We start from the raw sequence: 19519 nt of genomic DNA, 5'->3' as shown, positions 1-19519 counted from the left end.
AATGAGAGCCAAACAGGGTTAAATATTCAACAAAATTGGAGATGAGGAGAAGGGAGAATGGACAGTTGAAGAGCAGATGGATTTGAGGGAATGGCTTTTGAGAAATGATGAAGACCTATGTTTGTATGAATGCAGTTAGAAATGAGTATGAGGATTGAGAAATTAATGAGAGATCAAGGTAGGGGCATTGAGTGGTCAGGAAATGAGATGAGTGATAGAGTTGAGAGTTGAAGTGAAAAGCTATCCAAAGGAATAACACTGATTATAAAGGGTAATGAAGATGAGAACCTGTCAAAAAGGGTGACTCTTGGAGACTCTACAGTCCTATTTCCCTGAAGGCTAAAAGTCTTCAGGTGCTCTAACATCATCTTTTTCTGTTCAGACTTGCTTGGTAGCTTCATTTTCTTCTTAGGAAAGGAAGAGATGTGAAGATGACAGGAAGGGGTTAAGACAGATGCATAGCCTGGACAGCTGAGACCCACTATCCCATCAAAGATCAAGGTTAATGAACACTGTTATAATTGCTTTCTATGAGAGCAGCTGAAGGCATAGGATGGCAATTACTAATACATAACAATACCTTTTATCTGAGAGTCTCAAAGGACTTGTCAATTTTTTGCTCCCGTTTGGCCTTTCCCAATGGTTCTATGGATTATTCCCTTTACTAGAATGGCTAAGGTGTTTGTTTCCAAGATTGCTGGGTGGGTTTGGATAGCTCCCTGACATTATTGTGTCCTATCATAGAATTTTATAAAATGCATCATGATTCTTCCTTGTTGGGAAACTAGGTAACTTTTCCAGTTGGCAGCTAATTAATTTTAAAGCTTTGCTTAACACAGAAATCAGAAAAGAGCTCTGACTTAATATATATATATAAATTCTTTTTTGGTTACATTTGAGTTCCAAGCTGTTTTCCTTCCTCCCTCCTATTTCCACACTAGAGAAGGCCAACATTCTACATATATATGTGAAACTCTACAATACATAGTTCCCTATATCAGATCTTCCTCTGGAGGTGGATAGCATCTTCCTTTAATAGGTCCTCTATAGTTGATTTAAATATTCATTTAACTCAGAATAGCTTAGTCAATTCACAACATTTCCATTTATTGCATTACTTTATATATCATTCTCTTGGTTCTGCTCATTTTACTTTTTATAATTTCATTCAATGCTTTCCATGTTTTTCTAAAATCATCATGCTCAACATCTCATAGAGCATTGATTTCTCTAACCATTATTCCCAAGAGAAGAATGGGAAGTAGAATTAAAGAGAACCTATTACTGCTTGAAAAAGAATACAGTTCCATGAGGTGTTCCAAAAGTCTCAAATTTTTGGAATATCCACTATCTTGTTAAGATTTGTTAAGTTGAGTTTATGCTAGTTTCTCAGAACTTCATGCCTGACGAGCAGGTAAAGTGAATGACCAGGACTATTTAGTATCTTTTAAAAAATACCTTCCTATTGACAAAAGACAACAAGACAGTGTCTATGGTAGCTCGGTTATTCTTCTTGGAAGGCCTAGCATCCTTCTAAGACTATTTTCTTATTTGTGTTCACCCTTCCTCAGAGTGGAATACAACCAGAATGTTGTAACTCTATGCCAGGGTAATAGCATGTCATTATGGGTAGAGACCATCTTTAAAATGATTTCAGCAACTTTTAAAACTCCACAACAAATTAAGCTTAAGACAAGCTGTAATTTCATGGCATCTTCTCATTTAATAGCTAAATGGCATTAACATTTTTTTTAAAGGTTGAAGAAGAGTATATTCTATGGAATTCATTTTCTTGGAGAGGTCAGTCCATTTTTTGGCTTTTCCATGTCATCCCACTCTACTTTAATCACCTTGATTACTCTGTGTTTCTTTAGTACTTAAGTTTATACCATTTATCATACTGTTGCTCACATGTTTCCCAGCATGAGGAAATAACACTGGACTTGGACACAGAAGCCACAGGTCTAAATCCTAGCTCTGATAGTTATTAACCATATGATTGTGGGCAAGGCACTTACCTCTTTGATTCTGTCTTCTCACCAACAAATTGGAGATAATAATACCTAAGCTACCAACCTGACAGGATGGTTGTGAGGAAAGTGATTAAATGTTTCATAAATATTAATTTTCAATTCTCTGGTTGTATTAGGAGTTGACTTTCTTCCCAGATTATAAAATCAAGGTTAGAGATCATGTCTTTTATATTTGTTATAACTCCCAGAAAAGCAGAAGGATATCAGTCATATAAGAGGCACTAAAATTATTTTAAGTAGAAGAAAGTCCCTAGTAGTATCTGTTGTGTTGTGTTATACCAAAGGGACAACCCTTAAAATAAAAAAGAGGAATATTTGTAGATCTTAGATCCTTTTCTTCTTTGGTGTAACTGTTAACAGTGGGGATAATGATAGCAATAATGGACCCAAGTAGGCAGCTAGGAGGCTCAGCAGATAAGGCACTGGACCAGGATAATTCAAGTTCAAATCTGCCCTTAGATACTTTCTATATGGGTAACCCTGGGCAAGTAGTTTAACCTCTGTCTGTCTCAGTATCCCATCTGTAATATGGGATAATAATAGCCCCCCTTAACAGAATTATTCTAAGGGTCAAATAATACAACACATAAATTATTTTGTGAACCTTAAAGTGCTATGTAAATGCAATTATTTATGATGATGATGGCCAACCTTCATATAGCACTTTAAGGTTTGCAAAGTGCTTTACTTACACATCTGATCCTCACAACAACCTGGGAGACAGGTGATTTACAGATGAGAACTGGGGCTTTGAGAGATTAGGTGATCTGTCCAGAATCACACAGCTAGTAAAAGTCCAAATCAATATAATACTTCAGGTCTTCCTGAGTCTAAATCTGGCACCTTGGCTAACAATACTGGATTTTTCATTCACTCAATAGATGCTCTCTTAATGAAGGTAAAGAATGTCATCATCCCTGCCAACTGAATGTGAATTCCTTGGAATAGGAATTCTCATGTTTGTGTCTGTATCTCTAGTTCCTGCTATAGACCTTTTCACATAGTAGGTGATAATAAATGCTGAAATGAATTCAGAAGTTTAGATGGTTAGAAACATTTATTCAAATAACTAAATATAATGTGATGTACCTAAAGTGATGTGGAAATAATTTGAAAAGGAAAAAATGTTTTTCATGGGGGAATTAGGGAAGGTCTCATGTAAGAGATGGTATTTGAAGACTTAGACAGGTCAAAATAGGGAGAAAGATCACCTAGGAAGAGAAAACAAGATGAACAAAAACAGGTCGTAAAACGCTATTTTGGGAGAACTTACTAGATTTTAAGTAGGAAATCTATCTTATCTACATTCTTATCTCATCCAGAGCATAGGACTGAGTTCTGCATAGAGTAGACACTTAGGAAATGATTGTAAGACAGAAGATGATGAAAGTCACTGTAATAGAGGAACTTTGAGCTAGTCTGTTGGAAAGATCATCAACACAGAATTTTCAGTCAATGAAAATGAGCGCAGGGTGTGGAGAGATGATGGGGAAGTTGTAAGTCAGAGGCTAAAGTCATTGAAGAATGTGGGAGTTAGCCAGGAAATCACTAGATAATTGCAACAGAGATCTCCAAATATAATGTTTTGTAAGTGTGTGGAGTGGATTTCAAAAGAGAAGAGATTGTTGTGGGATAGTGGTGGAACAGTGGTCTAAGTGAGGACAAAGAAGTAAGCTCATCTTTCTTGCTTGGTCCATGAGTCAGGAAGAGTAAGAAGAGTGGATGCTGTTGTCAGGGAAATGAAATCAACAGGAGGAAGCTGGGAGGCTCATGGAACATTTCACAAATATAGCTCCATTTTGGACCCTTTTATTACTCAGAACTTCTTCTCTATCCTTCAGAACTAGAACTCTGGAGTTCCCCTCTCTGACCACAACTGTCTGTCCTGTCTCACTCCAACTAAATTTGCCCCACTTCCTTACTCCTACTAAATTTATACTTCACCCTCATTTTGACTTTCAGTTCCCCAACTCTCACCTCCCTATTCTCCTCATCCCTCAAACCCTTTATTATTTAACTTGAGTCTCTCTCCCAGCCCCTAGATCCCATGAACATGGATTGGCCATTACCTTGGCAAATATTCTATTAGTATTTAGATGGTTGCCCCAAAGTTATAGATCTGTATTTCTTTTTTACCATGTAAAATGTCTGACGGATCAAAATGACGCCAGGACTTCCTGAATTTTTTCACAAATTCAATTCAATTCAATTTACCAAGCATTCTTAGCAATCAAGTATTGTACTATTCTTTGGGGGAAACAATGATAAACAATAAATAAACAACAACAAAACCCAGGGCACCAAACCTAGGACTCTCCATTAAAAAAGCACTGGCAAATTCCAGGAAGACAGAAATTCTGAACCTCTGGCACCAAACGCAGAATGCCTTAGTAAATGAGAATTGTTTGGGCATCTGCTGTAGCATGGTTGATGATCAGTTGTTGATAAACTTGCTCTAGATCGAGTTTCACAAAGGCCTTCTCTTCATTAAAAATAGCAAGCTGCTGATTGACTACAGGTGCCTTATTGACAGCACATTTGTCGTAGTAATAAAACCCTAACCTTAGTATTAGATTTTTGGCAGATCCCCCCAGACATAAGTCAATGGTCCAGCAACACTACTTTGGATGAACTGCTTAAGGTTTTCTTCACATTTTTTCCTCCTTAAAGCTAAAGTCACAATTTTAGCTTTCAGGTGAATGTATTCAATGGCCTCATCCATGTGGAATAAGAACTCCCCCTTGATAAGTTCTTTCGGTTCACAACTTCTGGGCTGTTTTAACATCATGAGTGTCTTGATATGAATGAATGATTCCAGCGGCATGAATCAGATCCTCTCATCCCACTTCCCCTCATCAAAGAGGAATGGAGATCTTCTCCATACTTTTTGCTGGAATACTCTGGAGTAGTTGCCCATTTTTAGATGACTAACTTGACTTCAACCCTATCTTTGTCACCAGAAATGGACATTTTAATATGGAATCCATAAATATACAGGGGATAAGCAGACCTTCAACGTGCTTAAACAGTATTGATTCTAATCACTCTAGGAGACAATTTATAGGCACTCAAAAAGAATAGACACTCAGGAACTCAAAGAGAGCCCTTGCTTTGGACCCTAGCGTCCCGCCTTGCCCTGCTCTGCCATTTTTCAGTAGGTCTCTATTATTTAATTGATGTGATGAGTAATTGGTGAGGAAACTCAGCTTAACAATACAAATTTATAACAGTTTTAGCAATGGCTGGTTTTAGAGTTGTCTAGATTCCAGGGCACTGAGAGGTTGAGCATTTGCTCTGAGTCCAACAGCAGCTTATTTAGATATAGGACTTTGCACCCAAGTCTTGCTAATACACACACTTAAAACAGCACCACATTCCTCATCATGCCTTTTTCAAATATGTTTTTTTAAACCCTACCTTCTGCCTTAGAATCAATACTTGATTCCAAGGCAGAAGAGTGGGAAGGGCAAGGCAATAGGGGTTAAGTGACTTGCCCAGGGTCACATAGCTAGGAAGTATCTGATGTCAGATTTGAATCCAGGACATCCCATCTTTAGACCTGGCTCTCCATCCACTGAGCCACCCAGCTGCCCCCTCAGATATGTTTCTTAACATAATCTTAAGCCTTCATTTTTTTTCCACAAATATTGCCTTCTATTTTCTTACAGAGATCAAGGACACTGGAAATGCATTCCAACTTTGCCCTAAATGTCAATCTTCATGGATCTTCTTTGAAAGAGTCTTTTTGCTCTTTTCCATGGTTGACTGCATTCATGTATATATGTGTGTGTGTGTGTGTGTGTGTGTGTGTGTGTGTGTGTGTGTGTGTACGCCCTTAATCTCACCTTAATTTATTCTCTCCAGCACCATGATTTATGAGTTTTGTCACCTTTTGCCTCCATTTTATTTAATTGTATAGGCTGGATTTTTTTTTATGTTAATCATCACTTTAAGTAGACCAGGAATCTGGAAATGAATTTGGAGACTTTTTAATCCAGTTCTCATCTGGCTTCATTCTTTATTTAACAAGCATATAGTAAACATCTAAGCACCTCTTGGCAGCAGAATATTATGTGCGAGATTCTCTTTTACTAAATTAGAATTTCAAGAAGGTATCCCTCTTCTCTTTATATTCTGGATAAACCATTTTAGTTGGAAATATGCTTCAGAAAAAATAACAGCTATAGTATAGCTAAAAAGAGACTTTTCTTTGAGCCTCCTAAAACCTTTTGTAATCAAGGAAATTTTCATTCCAGATTTTTTTCCATTCCTGAAAAACATATACCAAATGAAATGTCACTTCAGGGAATGTTGTTTCAATCCCAGGAAAGAAGAGATCATTATACAAGATTTAGTCTTATATAAAGGGCTACATGAGGGTTATAGATAATTATCTAATTAATTATTTGTTTTAGAAATTCTTGCCTTAATAGTTTCACAATCATTATTTAGAATCAAAGACTCCAGAATAAAAGATAGAATTATAGAATCCTATATTATTAGAACTAGAAGGAGCCTTTGAGAAGATTTAGTCTTATCCCTTCCCAGGGGTCTAGAAAAACTCAATATCATATATCTAATAATGGCAGACTTATGACTTGAACTCATGTACACTCCATAATTATTAATGGTTTTATTTTTAATTTTTGAGTTACTGTTTATTTTTATTTTAAAATATATAACACAATATATAACATAATAATAGTATACATGATTTTTTATAAATCATAAATTATAATAAGTTGTATTGGTCAGTTCCCCCACCATCGACCTTTCCATTGTTCATTGGGTCACCTTCAATTTTTACTTTTAATATAGTGATGTTTAATGATTTATAGCCATATTGTACTTGGAGAATATCGGTTTAGACAGATGGGATGTTCACATAAGAAAGCTACAAATAAAATATTGCATGAGGCATAAAGAGGAGAAAAATCATTACCACATGAAGAAATCATGGAAGACTTCATGGAGGATGTGTCATTTAAGCTGAGTTTTAAAGGACTTTAAAGGTAATTTTACAGGCAATGTGGAAAATAGATAAAGAACCATCTTCAAAGCCAGGAAGACTCTAGTTCAAAATCTACCTCTGACACTATCTGTGTGACCCTAAGGAAGTCAATTAATATCTCAGTTCTTTGTGTAATTTCTAAAAACTAAATTTCAGAGAAAGTGCTTACCCTCATTGATAGAGGTAATTTCTTCCTTTGGAAGTTCTCTATACCAATGAAATCAAGTCCCTATATATATCTTTATAGGAAAGATCAGATTTCAGTATTAAGTAAAATTTTTGTGCTTTGCAGATTTTACATCTGGGAACAAAACTATATCTATTTGGTCTTTTGAAGGAAAGACCTTTTGGTTCAACTAATTTTCCCAAATCTCTGCAGAACGTGGTACAGTGACCTTGTTGAACTATGCAACTAAAGAAGAGTATAAGGGACTGGCTAGCACTTGGGTCATAGCATTTCTAAGAAGAGAATGAATTAAAGGCTCATCACAGAACAGAACTGAGCACAATGCATGACCTTCTTAACCTCTATTACTGGGTTTAGTTGACTGAATTAAACTTAACTATATACATATTTAATGGATTATACTTATCATGGGTTGAGGTGCTTGGTGCTGAGGAGGGATGTATTGGTAAATAAGAAATTTCTCCTGCCCTCAAGGAGCTTGCAGTGTCATAGTAAAAGATACTGGAAGAACTTCATTATAGATGAAGCTCATCTATAAAATGGTCTTCCTCCCGGGGCCCCCAGGGACAGGATCCCACTGTACTTGCAAACAGATGATTCTTCTGTACTGACTAGCCTTGATTGTGATCTCCACTTCTCCTTTGAAGCCAGGATCTGTTCATGTGTAACTTGAAAGAAAACTGATTTTTTTTCCTAGTAAACTGCAACTGGAAGGCAGAATTCTATTAAAAACAGGCAAATCATTACCATTCTTTTTGAATCCTGCTTATTGTTTTCCTAAGCTTATTTTGGTTTCCCAGGTTGATTCCTGCTGCCTAACCCGCCAAAAGAGAAGGTCTAGTCCTCTGTTATCCCCTGAGATGACAATCCTGAAAGGTCCTTGGAGAATGTATCCTGTTTCCCACTCAAAAAGTCATTCTGAGGATGTGGCTGAATGTATCCTGTCTATCCCTATTCATGTTTTGTCTATGGGTAGCTTCGGGATTGTTGAAAACTTTATGTTTTTTGAGTGTAAAGATTAGGGTCATCCTTGCACAGAGACAAACAATTGACTGTAAGGTGTGATGTGAAGGGCAAAAGATATTTTCCCCCAGTCCCAATACAACCAAGCCAAAAAAAAAATCTCTCTAGAATTGCAACATTAAGAACCATTCTTAGGAGTTAAGTATTGCATGAGCAAGATAGTTTTTATCTTAAGAAGGGCAACATGTCAAGTTATTATAATCTTAAAATGATTCTGCTTTATTCTGTTGTTCCCTCCCAAAAAACCCCAATACTTTCTGATGATAGGAGAAAGAAGAATTAGCATAGGATCCCTGGGTGTGTGAATAGGGAAAATAGACCCAGAGATTTAGTGGAGGACAAGCTTCATTTTCTTTATAACTTGCTAAAAGCTAATGATTCATATTTTTAACAATCAGAAAGTTGAAGATGCCAGTTATCCATTTCCAAGCCTAAAAGGCTACCCTCCACAAAAGTACACATAATAACAATAAATAATATTTATATAGCACTTACTGTGTACCAGGTTCTCTGCTAAACACTTTATAAATATTATCTTCATTTGATCCAATAATCCTGCAAGATAGGTGATATCCTCATTTTATTTTTCTAATGGAGAACCTCTTGTTCCATCCTATGTGTTGATAAGATGATCACAGAGTCACAGAAGAGCTAAAAGGTAATTGAGTAGCCATCTGGCACAATTCATACTCGAAAAAGGAATTCCCTGTATACTGTACATCCAGACTTTGCTTGACATCTCCAGCAAAGAAGAGCCTATAACCTCCAGAAAGAATGCATTTCACCCTTGAATTGCTCTGATTATTTGAAAGTTTTCTCCTAAATTTTGATGAAATTTTCCCATTTGCAATTTCTACCCATTTTTCTGTCTTGTGGGGCCAAGCAGATTAGTTGTCTCCCCTCATCAAGGTGACAATCCTAAAAATATTTAGAGATGATAGTCATGTTCCCCTTAACCCTGTCTTTTACATACTCTTTCCCGTTTAATTTTTAAAACAACCCTGTGAGAGCTAGATGGTATCTATTCCCATTTTATATGTGAAGAAATTAAGAATCAGAGAAGTAATATATAGGAAAGTATTTAGAACAGAAAAGAGCCAAAAAGGGCTTTTTGTCCAACACCTCTATTTTATGGATGAGGAAAATGAGGGCAGAAAAGACCAATGGACTTGTTCAAGGTGACACAAGTAGTAAGTGACAGAGGCGGAATTTAAGCCAGAACATCTAACTCCAAATCTAGTAGTACTGCCACCCCCTTTTTGGCTCAGAATCCAAATCTACTTTTTCGTCTACACCAACTAGATAAAATACAATAGAAATAAAGGGGGCAAGGGAGATGCCCAACTTCTATCTAAACATTATCATGGGGATAGACAATTCTTCCAAAAAATATCTTGTATACAGGATTTGATAGCATTTCTAATAATAATAACTAATATTTACCTAGCACCTATTGTGTAAAATATTATCTTATTTGATCCTCACAACAACACCGAAAGGTAGGTGGTATTGTTATCCCCATTTTGTTTTTCTAGTGGGAACCTTCTTGCTGTATTCTATATGTTGATTCTTTGGGGTGGTAGTGGAAGGGATGTCACTACCTATCTGGCCTTTTACTACAAAATCCACCAATGATTAAACATGCAAGCACCATCTTACATCACTTTCCTGCAGTTTTACATTGAATCTTTAGTTTCTCCTGAAGTCTCTTTCAAAAAATATCCCAAACCCAAAAGGGCAACTTGCACCATTTCAACATTGCCCTTTCCTGAGGGAGAGGGGGTGGCATTGGAATTGCAAATCCTTGGCCCTGCTCATCTCTATAAAGATAGTTGCTTTAAACCAGCAAAGTTTCAAAATAAGCAAATTTTCTAACAAAACAGTTTTCCTTTTGGTAGCCGAAAAGGAAACCACACATCCAGGAGGAATGTAGATCAAAGCAGACTCTGCAAATGATGCAGAAACACATAAAATAACAAACAAGTCTGGTGGGAAGAGGGGAGCTTTTGTAAAAGGATAGGTCTATTCATATTACACTGAAATTGAATGCAAGATTGAAAAGGAAGATACACGAGTTGGGAGTACAAAGCTATAGGGTTTTTTCCCCCCTTTTTCATGGATGGGGAGGGGCAAAGTCTACCTTTAGTAGGTCAGGTTGGAGGAACTAAAAAAGAACAGACAAAAGATAAACTCTTTGCCTTGTTTCCCTTTTCCCTGAATGTTCTACTCTTCTTTTTACTCATAATGTACAGAATAATTTCAATGCCTTGACTGTAAAATGGAGACTGAATTACAGAAGTCTTCAAATTTCTGTGATTCTACTTGCTCTTCCTATTTTTGACAAATAGATTCTATTGAATGGGTCTCATAGGTGAGGTGGGAATTTAATTTTCATTTATTGGCATAACACAAAGTTAATATAGAGTGAACTTTTCTTTCTTTGAAAGTAGATTTCGGGCTATGGGAGAGGTGGTGGGAGGGAGGAGGGAAGAAAAGAAAATGATCTTTGTTTCCAATGAATAGTGTTTGGAAATGACCAAATAAAAATTTAAAAAATTAAAAAAGAAAAGAAAAGAAAAGAAAGTAGATTTGGTCAAGAGTTGAGAAACTGGATTATGGTTTGTATGACCCACACTGACTCCCATACAAATTCATTGTGACTGTGCTGATGTTATCAATTGCCATTAAGCACTTTACAATAATAGTTTGTCATAATCCAAATAGAGAAGAGCCACTGCTTTCCTTCTAGACATGGATGTTCTATACTTGGAATTATAGTTGGCATTCTATACTTGGAATATGTACTGACTCACCCTGGTGAGAACTTTGAATTTGGGAGCAAAAGAGTTTGAATGTGGGCACTGCCACTTTCTAGCAACTTATTTACTTTGGCAAATTTCACCTCTTAGGGCCTTAGTTTCCACATCTATAAAAGAAAGTGGGTTGGATGAGGTGATGTTTTAAGTCTTTTTTCAGAAGTATATTCTATTATCTCAGGTTCTTCCTTCTCGAAGTCTCCCTCTCTCCCATCCCCAATCCAAATCAGTATCTATATCCTGTTTATTCTACCTTAACAAAATACAGCTAATTCTCAACTTTTGCAAGGTAACATTACTAGAAAACAGTACGCCGTAAAAAATACAAATGTTGATACATTGAACCTATGGGGAATACAGAGGTAGGTTCCTGGGACCACCCAAAACTATAATCTTTCACTAGAGATTGCTGAAAATATACTTCCCTGAATACTGTTCTTTATGATAAAACATTAATTCTGATTAATTAACAATTAATTCTGATAATATGCACTTTACCTAACATAGTAGCCATGAAATAACCCCTAAAATTGATATACAAAATAAAATTGGTAACATGCAAAACATTTTTTCTTGCTAGTAATTCCCTAAAATTCTGTGATCTTTTATGCTAACATTTCAATAAAAAACAAAAAAAAACATTGATTTCAGATAATATCCACTGTTCATGATACATGAAATCAATAGTACCATAGATATTGCACAACAATAAAATCCTTAAAACCAAAACATTTTTTAACCTGAATCTTAGCTTCCATTGTGTCAGATGGTGATACAATGGTGTCATATTATATGTTATGTTGCTATAAACCTTTTTATCTTGGTGTCCCTCTGAAATCAAGAAAAGGTTATTGGAATTGTAGGCATTGTTGTTGGAAGATGCCAAGACTGGTGAAGGTCTCAGCATCCCTTCTAACACTCTATCTTTCATAGTTGGTAGGTGGTATTGGAGATCATGAAGGATGAACCATCTTGAAATAATCTGGCAAAGGGCCTTTTGAGATCCTTCAGGGTCTCCAAGTATGGGAGCATAGCATAAGTGAATTGGAATTTAACCTCGAGGTTGCCATCATCAGTGAAGGGATTGGCAACCTCTTTGTCTCTGGCCAGTTGGTTGATTTTGCCAAACCACCCTTCAAGTTTGGAAACTGAGTGGCACAATCATTTTTTCTCCTCTCTGCAATGTCAGAAATGCATGCAGTTGCCAACATGAAAGTGAAAATGAGATTACTAATAAAATAATGTAAATGCTCGAAGTTGCAAAAGTTAAACAGCATGTTGAGGATTGACAGTATCTCAAAGCTATGCCTTTCCTTTCTTCTTTCATCTACATTCGACTAGTTCATCATCTTCATTGTTGTTCACTTAAATGATTACAAATAGCCTAGTTATTTAAAATGTTTACTTAGACTATTGTAAATAGTAAATATGTTCACGTTAGGATATGTGCTCAAAATATTTTAATCAATAAGGTACACAATTTAAAAAATTTAGAGATCAGTGGAATATAGCATGAAATAAAAACCTCTTAGCTAAACATTTGAAGTTCTCCCTAGTCAGTCTCAATCTATCTTTCCAATCTTATTGTCATTATTATCAATCCCTTCCATGTATTCTACATTTCAGACAAACTGGCAACTGACTATTTCCTGATTTCATCCTATATCTTCCCTCTTCTGTGTACTTAAGTAGGTAGCATGCCCTGTGCTGGGATGTATTCTCTCTACAATTCTATCTATTGAAGTCTTCTTTGTTCAAGGACAAACTCAAGAGCTACCTTTTCCATGATGCTTTCTCTGATACCCCCATCCAAAAATGGTTCCTTCCTCCTTAAACTTTTCCATTAGCTAGTTTTCTGGGTCTCTCCCTTACTACATTCTATTTTGTACTTAACTTATTTGTGTACATATCATATCCCACAACTAGAATAATTCAAGCAGGAAATTAAGGGTTAGAATCCAGAGAATCATTTTACTAATCAACTGATCAATTTTTAGTCATCACCTCTACAACATTTAAACAAGAAATACATATTTAAGTATTTAATGTGTTGGCCCTGTTTTTTTTTAATGTTCCTCAGTTCTGTTATTTTTACTGATCATACTATTCCTTTTTAGGTTGTAGAAAATCATAATAAAGGCCAGAAAATAAAACAAATTTCCTGAAAACGAAAATATCTGAGAGAGATTCCTAAATCTGATGTCTACATTAAAAATGAACATTTTTCAAATATTGCTAAACAGTGGTAATTATAGTCATGCTTCATGTCAAAATTTTGGTTTTGTTCTCATTTCTGTCAAAAAATAAAAACCAGTTTTGTGCCTGGTTGCCCACCAACATTAACTATTAGAGAGCTTCAGAAAGTTCAGCAATTATATATATTTACAAAGTAAATATTTTAACAAAAATATAAAGGAAGGGTTATTGGATTTTTCTTTGTCAATTGGCAAATGTCAGTCACTTAAAAAAGATAATAATGCAAGAGATATGGTATTAAAGGATCACTCTTGTGATAGAGACATGAAGAGAGAGAGGTTTTAAAGGAGTTTACTTTCTCTATTTCACTCTTTAGGATTCAGATTGTCACATTTGGAGAAGATGAATTTTTGGAATGACCTTTATAGCATTTAGCATGCTCCCTCTCCATCCCTGGAAGTTTTCAGTCATGGTCTTCAATCAGTCTTCACATATTTTGGAAAGGATGATTCTCTTCAGGTACAGGGCACCATAGATGGTCTCCAAGGTCCCTTCTAACTTTGAGAGTCTATGATTTTTCATCTACTTCCAACTTCAGTATTCCCTTTGTAGCAGGCAGCTAATATATATTGTTGAGCCAGATTCACAGTATCAAAGACCGAGTCTGAAAATAGACCTTAGTGGGATTCTAGGCTAGAAGTTCCTAAATTGGTGTATATGAACCTTAAGGGGTCTGTGGACCTGGATGGGGGGAAAGTGACTTATTTTTCACTGACCTTTAACAGAAATACATCTTTTCCTTCAATTATCTAAATATGTAATGCTTAGGAAGAATCCATAGGCTTCATATAAAGGTGTCTATGGCACACAAAAAAGTTAAGAATCTTTGCTCTAGTTTAATCCATGCCAGTAATAGCTAGCTAATAATAGCTGGCATTTATATAGCCATTTAAGGTTAGCAAAACACTTTTCATATGTTAATTAATTTGATCTTCCCAATAATTCTGTGAGGTAGATGCTATTCTTATCCCTGTTTTATCAGTTGGGAAACCAAAGCACAGAGGGATTAAGTGACTTGCCTGGGATCACACAGGTAATAAGTGCCTGAGGCAGGATTGAAATCAGGTCTTCCTGACTCCAAAGTCTCCAACATACCTAAGTGGTGGTCAGTGCCTTTACTGCCAGGCTTAGACTCTTCTGACATGGCATGTGAGAGCCCAGAATCACATCTGCCCAATGAGGAAATACCAGAAAATCATAGTAGAAGAGATAATGGTAGAAGCAAAAGGAACGTTAATAATCTCACAGATAAATCAGAACTTCTGTTCTAGTTCTAAATCTGATGATCAAGAAAGACTCCATACTCTACGATGACAAAATTTCTTCCTTGATAGTTGTTGTCTGATTAGGTGAGCATGCAAAATGCCCATCCTCAGGACCTGGACGGGCTGAATGGCTTCAGGTTCTCCATCCCTCCACTGGATGCTCTTTAAGGTCCCAGCAAGCTCTAAAAATCTTATGCCCTGAAACTGTCATATAAATATTTGCCAGATTCTCCCAACTCAAAACTTACTCTTAACTTGTGTGGTACCTTTAAATCTCTTATGTTGTTTAGATATTATTGGATGCCCTGTTGATTATGCCCAGGGAGGGGTTTTTAGATTAAGAGAATTGATAGACTTGCACATCATCTTCTGGTATTTGGTTCCAGCTTCTGTGAAATGTCCTTGGGTGTGTGTGTGTGTGTGTGTGTGTGTGTGTGTGTGTGTGCTGGAGCCAGTTTTTATGTTAACTGCTAGATTTTTAATGTGAGCATTTACACTTCAGAAAATAAATGTTACATATCAGGACTGGATTTATTGTTTTGTTAGTTGTCTAAGTTTAAGAAAGTGATGGAGATGTCTAGAGATGGGAGGTCCTGGGTTCAAATGTGACCTGAGACCTGTCCTAATTATGTTATCTTGGGCAAGTTGCTTAATCCCTATTACCTAGTCCTTAGTGTTCTTCTGCCTTGGAACCAATATTTAGTATTGATTCTAAGATGGAAGATAAGATTTTTAAAAGGTGTTAGAGAAAATGTCAATTAAGTAGATTAAACTTAACAATGTACTATACTTTTCAGTCTATTGTTAAATGTTTACCAGCACACCTCCAGTGCTTTCCTTCTAGCTCTCTACTTTCAAGAAGGAAGTATAATGATCTCAGTAATTGCATAGGCTTGACTGTGATTTTTTGTAATTTTCTGGTGAAAATCAATGAATGTTTTGTAAAGAATTGGTCATATTTTATAGTCATGTTGAGTAAAATTTATGTCCCTAGGAGGATGAGCAAGTGTCTTGATTTAGTAAGTGTGAGAGAAGCTTCTGAGGACTAGAGTCTTGGTCCAGAAGTGACCAAATCTGTATTAAGCCAAAAATGTTCTAGAACACAGATTGACTTCCTTCTCTGTTGATTTTCCACAATGATGAAACCACCAGTCCTGTCTAATAGGGACAAAAATAACTCACGTTCACCTTTTGGGCAGGTAGTACAAGTACTTTACACATAAGATTATGAGAGATGATGATGATGATGGCTTAGTGAGGATGAGTGACTTACTCCAAGTCACACAGCCAATCAGTAGTAGAGATGTGCTTAGAACACAAATATTTTGACTACTAGGTCAGGATTCTGGTGTGATAACCATAGTTTTTATAGAATGGGGTTTTGGAGAGTGATGAGTAGTTGGTACTCTTATAATAGTACTCAGCTGGGGTAGTAAGGGAGTCTGATTGTTCTATTGTCCTATTTGTACATAGTACAGAATTAGAGATGCTTTTATAGAATTCACTTGGTTTGTTTGCATGGTCATTAGTCTAGAGGAGTTGGGCAGAAGAGATGTGGTTTCCACCCTGCCTCTCCCACCCCCTCCAGAAATAATCTATTACCACAATGAGAGATGAATGGGATCTTTAGTCCAAAATCATTTTCAAAGAATCATGCAAATGGAAAATAAGCCTCAAGGACATTTTAGCCAGTTCAGTAGCCATGGAAGGGCCTGGGCATGGAAAGAAGGGAGTCACATTAGTCAAAATGTCTTCTATTTCAAAGTTAGTGTTAAAGTCATGGAAGTGGGAATATTAGTGATCAACTCTAGTATTGCTGTGCAGTTGGAAGGCTCTGTAGGAGAACCTAGGGTTTCTTGGTTTGATCCTTGGTTTAGACACATACTTAGAGATCAGGACCAAAATTAGGGCATGGCAACCTGGAACTTTGCCCAAAAGCACACAGTTTAGAGGGTATTAATAGTACTTTCAGTCCTTTGACTCCTTAGTGAGCAAGAATATGTAGTTAACATAAACTATAGCCACCTCTCTAGCAAGATGTGGCTTTCCAGTGTTTCTATCTCATCACCACTCTTCCTTCTCCCTGTCCTCAGTGAAGAACATACTTCATGCCACCTGCCTCAGTTAGATTTGTGGTATGTGGCCCAAGTACAAAAACTCCCATTTGTGGCTCTGTCATAGCTAGCTAATAGTGTATTCCTTTTATATAAATTTATAGCCACCATCTTATACTGTATTATTGTGTGTAGAGTCTTATAATAAGAGCTGATTGATTGAGTTGTCAAGATAAAGGCATAGAACTTATATTCAGGCATTTACAAGAAGAATGTAGAGGTGAGAGGGAGAGGGGAGATGGAGCATCCCATCTGAGATGACATTCTCAGATTTCAATGTGGAGACAGTGCAGCCAGTGGTGGTTATGGGTTTTTGCTTGTTCCCACACGAGAATTATATCATGCCTGCTCATCTCTAGCACATAGCCTGAGCCTTGTGTGTGTGTGTGTGTGTGTGTGTGTGTGTGTGTGTGTGTGTGTGTGTGTGTGTGTGTGTAGGTGCTCTATACAATGCCTCCATTGCCAATTTTAGAGTTAGCTGTGGACAATTTTAGGATAAGGGGGAAGTGTTTCTGATTTTCCCTCCCTAACTTCTAGTGCTTTGCGGATGCACCCTGGAACTTCCCTCATAACCTGGAGGCTCCTCATCCTAGAAGATCCATCTGCTCTCTCAGCCTTCACCCCATAGAACATTTGTTTGCCATGTTGGCCCCTTTTACCATTAGTGAGTTTCTCATGGGGTCTTCTTGTTTGCTTAAGGACAGTCAACCATCATACTCCCTCTCACCACTGCTTCTGAAATTCAAGACTTTGATATCATGCCCTTCTGGGCAAATTCCTTTTTTCTATCCCTTTCTTTTATCCCTTGTTTTCCAGTTACCTTTTGTGACTCATCTTCTCCCATTAGAATGTAAGAGTCTTGCAGGCAGAGGTTGTTTTTCTTTTTGCTTATATTTGTATTCCCAGCACTCAGCACAGTACAGAGCTTGGTACATAATACATACCTGTTGCCTTGTCCTGTAGGCCTTAAACACGTTTGGTTCAAAGTTTTGTGGCAGAGTAATTTTATAACTGGATCTAATTTTTCAATGAGGAGAAAGAATGAGGGAAGATGAAGTGAGAGAAAGGGAGGGACGAAAAGGGAGAGAGGGAGAAAGGAGGGAGAAGGGAGAAGGGAGAGAAAGAGAGAAAAAAGAAAGAAGGAAGGAAGAAAAAGAAAAGGAAGAAAGAAAGGAAGGAAGGGAAGAAGGAAGGAAGGAAAAGAAAGAAGGAAGAAAGAAAGATAAAAGGAAGGAAGAAAGAAAAAAGGAAGGAAGGAAAGAAAATTTCATATTTAACATGTAAAATTTTGCAGGTTTCCATTTGACTCTCATGAGAAAATATTCTCCCCATTGTTCATAGCCAGACTTCTTTTTAGGAAGTTACTTCCTTTTTCAACACATATTAGTGTATTCTAATTGTATTTCAGACTTCTGCAGATTTGCCCTCTCTGTGTCACTTATTCTTTTTTTTTTTTTGCTGCAGAGAGCTCTTTTTGGAGTCACTAGGAGGCTGGAGTGGAGAAGAATGAGGGCTCTATCTTGATCCTTGGGTTGTGAATCTGTCAAGAGAGTGATAGGTGGGTGAGGTGATAGTAACTGAAGCAGGAATGGACTAAAAGTGTTGCTGTTAACTTCCAGAGGATACAAATATAATATGTGTGTGTTCATGCCAAGAAGAGGTTATTCAGAGTTATCTATGCATGCATGTTAGAATCATACCAGTCCCAGAAAAACTCAAGGATCATATTGTCTTTTTGGAAACTTTAGGTCCTGGAAAGATAAGACAGAAAAGAAATACTGTTTTGCTGCTTTTCAATCCATGTGTTTCTGTTTAGATTCACTGTGCTTTATCTTACTGTAAGTACTGCTGATTTTCATTGTAGTTGGGATCCTAGTGTATTTGGGGTTTTCCCTAGGAACTCTGATCCTTCCTCCACATCTCCTTTCACACTCCACCCAGTTCTTCCACTTTCCAAACTATCAAAAAAAAAAAGAAAGATCATCTCTTCACAGGCATATTTCCCAGTGAAAGTTTACATCCTGCTGTGTGCAGGCACTCCCTTTGGTGTGAGTGAGCAATAGACAAGCCAAGGGACTCTCTATAAATTTCCCAGACAAAGGGCATCCTTTAGCAAAAGGGATATTTGTACTGGGACAATGGTAAGATGCTAGAAATTATAGCACCAAACAAACTCCTTCAGTCATTGAGCTAGACAGCCATTTATTTTTAAATGAGCAAAGATATATATATATATATATATATATATACACATACACACACACACACACACACACACATATATATATATATGTATGTGTAGGGGTTTCTCTTAAAAATGCTTTATTTATGCTTTTTGTTCTTTAGGCTCTAAACCATTCACAGAGCATTAAGAAGGGAAACAAGTGTTGACAGTTTTCCTGGGCTGCGATTTCAAACATGCTGTTTCATTTAGGAATGGTGCTGTGGATGTGCTCTTGGCATTTTGAAAGCCTGAAGATCTTAGAGAGGGGGATGTTCAAGTAGTTGTTAGTTCTAAGTGATATACCAAAGGAGAGTGTGGTGAGTGGTGTTTGAAAGAACCTTTACATTTCAGATGTTCCAGCTTTAAATTTGCCCCTGTATATTTTGCCATTGTAGTTGAATTGAAAACAATGGAAATAAACCCAAATTGAAATAAAAAACCAAAAGGCAACCACTGGCAAAGTGAGTTAGCTCTATCATTTTTATTCTTTTTTCTATTTGTAGGGTACTTAGTAGTCACACTAGATTGGCCCACACGTTCTAAGAGAGGTCAGTATTGCAAATTTTCTTGCAGAAAAAAGAAACTTACCT

The sequence above is a fragment of the Monodelphis domestica genome, chromosome 1 (assembly GCF_027887165.1).
Source record: "Monodelphis domestica isolate mMonDom1 chromosome 1, mMonDom1.pri, whole genome shotgun sequence".
Taxonomy (NCBI): Eukaryota; Metazoa; Chordata; class Mammalia; order Didelphimorphia; family Didelphidae; genus Monodelphis; species Monodelphis domestica.
Note: the sequence above shows the minus strand (reverse complement) of the source record.